Below are 3,552 nucleotides of genomic sequence, written 5' to 3'. Positions count from 1 at the left end.
TTCACTTTCTCCTCAACCACACAACCCCTATTTATAGAAGTTCAGGAGTGGCCAGAAGGGCCTGTTCCGAATCCGGAACGGCCTGTTCTGCACCCCTTCATCACGTACAAAAATTACATGCAGAACGGCTCGTTCTGTGACTCATCCAGAACGGCCCGTTCTCCATCCTGAACGGCCCGTACTCCATCCAGAACGGCCCGTACTCCAACCAGAACGACCCGTTCTAGGGTTTGGAACGCCCCGTTCTCAACTACATTTTATAGGTCAATTCAGTGGTTTGGAACGGCCCGTTCCAGCTTAGGAACGGCCCGTTCTGGGCTACTGAATCACTCACACTGGGCTTTTGGACCTTTTGAAACAACTTGCTACGTTACACAAGGTATTCTATCTTTTGTGCTAATAAGAAAGAGAAATAGGGAAAGTTAATGATGAACCAAGAATCCTTGCTAATTCTAGTAGTTATGCTAAAAACAAGAATGGACACCATCCTATGGTGTGAATAAAGCCTATGGTAAATGATACACTAGTAAGCATTGTAATCATTGTAATAAAACTAGCCACACTAAGGATATGTGCTACAAGAAACATGGTTTCCCCAACCATTTCAAGAAAAACAATATTGTTAACAACTTCACAACACAAGGAGATATTAGTGGTGGGAGTGATGAAGATGACTGCTCAGTAGATTGTGAATTTGTCAAGACTTAGGATGAAAATTCTTTAAGTTTTACACATGAACAACATAGGGCTCTTCTTGCATTGCTTCAACAAACCAATATTTCTATCAAGAGTGGACACAAAATCAATCAAATACATTCTAGACCCAAGTCCACACAGGTTCAATCTCAAAAGGAACCTACATGTATATGCTTAACATTTAATTTAAACAAGTCTAGTGAATGGATCCTTGACTCAAGTGCCACTGATCATGTTTGTCATGATCTGTCCATGTTTAGCACTTAAAAAAGGATAAAATCCTTAATTATCAGTCTACCTGATGGTAGCAGTGTCGCTGCCAACATGGATGGGACTATATTTATCAATGATCATGTGTACTTGACTGATGTCTTGTACATTCCATGTTTTAATTATAACCTCATATCCATATGTAAATTATGCAAGATCTTATCATATAATTTGATCTTCACTAACACAAAATGCTACCTGCAGGAACTGGAATCCTAGAAAAGGATTGGAGTTGCTGATTTGAAAATAGGATTGTATACTATCAAGACTGCTAATCAAAATAAAGAATTCAATGTTTTTAGTAGTGTTATTAATACTGACAGTGTTTGCAATGTTGTAAATGATAGTAATCAGGATGATATATGGCATGTTAGGTTGGGACATCCTCCCATTATTAGAAATAATATTCTGAAATTCTGTTTCTCTTCTATTCAGTTCAATAAAAATTCTAATCCTTGTGATAGTTGTCATTTTGCTAGACAAAGAAAAATGCATTACAAATTAAGTGACTCGTGTGTTAGTAATCCTTTTGATTTGATTCATATGGATATATGGGGCTCTCTATCTACTGCTTCTGTATTAAGTCATATGTATTTTCTTACTGTTGTAGATGATAACACTAGACACATTTGGATTTTCTTCATGAAAATGAAATATGAAACTGGAAATCTGGTCAAGTCTTTCATCAACTTAGTTGAAAACCATTTTGATAAGAAAGTTAAATGTGTTAGAACTAATAATGGACCAGAGTTCATGTTAAAAGAATTTTATGGTTCTAAGGGTATTGAACATCAAAGAATTTGTGTTGAGTGCCCTCAATAGAATGGTCATGTTGAGAGAAGACAACAACACATTCTTAATGTTGCTAGAGCCATTATGACTCATTCTAACATACCTAAGATTTTTTTGGTACTTTGGCATAAGTCATGTTGTTCACATCACAAATAGGATGCCTACTGATCATCACATGAATTGTTGTTTAACAAAGTTCCTGAAATTGATTATCATAAATGTTTTGGTTGTCTTTGTTATGCTTCTACCTAGTTTGTGCACAAAAAAAAACACTAGATAAAAGAGCAAGAAAATGCATCTTCATAAGATATAAGACAGGAATAAAAGGAAATAAAGTTTATATTAGTGATTTTATTTCAAAAATATTTTAAGCTAATTAATTTCACATATAAGATGTTTAAGAAAATAACTAATACAACCTAATAACAAATTATTATGATAAATGTAACATGGATAAAATTTTTGTAAAACTAGCTGTTCAATCACAATTAAATCAATAAATCTTGAATAAGTGTTTTCGCCTTTTCAATTACCATTATAGTTTTTTAAAACATCAATTATAACGAGAGGAGAGAATTGTATTATACTCACATCTTTTATGAAAAGAAATGTCTATGTAATTTTAAAATAATGTCTAAGCTCGTGATTAAAAATTATCATATTAGTTATTAGTAATATTTTCTTTTTTTATATCTAGCAAAATAATTTGAGAGTAGGGAAAAGTATCACCACTTTATCAATTAAAATATAGTATCAACTACTAAAAATATTATTATACTTTATTTGTAATAATTTTATTAAAAAATATTTTTTACGATATATTCCGATATTATAAATATAAACTTTTTTCTTTGAATGAGAATGCTTTCGGTGATATTCTTGAATGAAAATGTTTTTAATACTATCTTATTTTTTGATAATCGTTTATTGTTTTTATACACAGTTTTTTTTTTCATGAAATAATTTTGATGCGTTGTATTATATCTTCTTTCATTTTTAATAATAAATGTGTATTAGTTGTGAACGTTTAATTAAAAGTTAAGTGATATATATGAGTATAAATTAATTAAAAGAAATAAGTAATATTGTCTTAAACTTTAAAAATAATATATAAATAGAAATAAAATTTTACTAAAAAAATTTGATAATTATAAAGGGGGACGTCACAAAGTGGGTTATAACTAGATAGGTTTATCTGTTTGCTTAACAAAAATTGACAAGGCAAAATAGACATTTCAACTTGCTTGACATGTCTCATTTAACTCGTTAGACTAAATGATAGGTCAAGGTGAGTTGCCCTGCTAGTTCACTTTAAGTTTTAAATATTATTTATAACTTATTTTGTAATTTAGCTTATGATATTACAATTTCTTTTATGTTTACTTTACAAGTTTTGTGTTATAGTATAATTTTATTATTAAATGACTATAAATATTCGTATAATAGTCCTTAAGTGCTATCATAATTTGTGTTATTGAAAGACTATTAGTAGTATATTTTTTTTAGTAATTTATGATTTAATATTTTTGTTTTGTCTTAAATTAAATGAGAAATTTATGCTATGAGTTCTTTAATTAAATTTATCAATTGCTTAAAAAATTAAATTTGTCAATTTGAATTAATTATAAAATGAAAATTTATTTATTTTCCTATGTTGGTGGGCCACCCTCCCTCAAGTGAGAAACCAAGATTTTTGATCCTCTTTTAACAAGCAGCTCTACTTTGTTTTTTTAATGGATCGGTGGTGGGGTGAGTTGAATCTACCTAATTCAATCCAAACTCTTTGATTTTTAT

Source organism: Cajanus cajan, chromosome 7 (genome assembly GCF_000230855.2).
Source record: "Cajanus cajan strain Asha chromosome 7, NIPB_CcT2T_4, whole genome shotgun sequence".
Taxonomy (NCBI): Eukaryota; Viridiplantae; Streptophyta; class Magnoliopsida; order Fabales; family Fabaceae; genus Cajanus; species Cajanus cajan.
Note: the sequence above shows the minus strand (reverse complement) of the source record.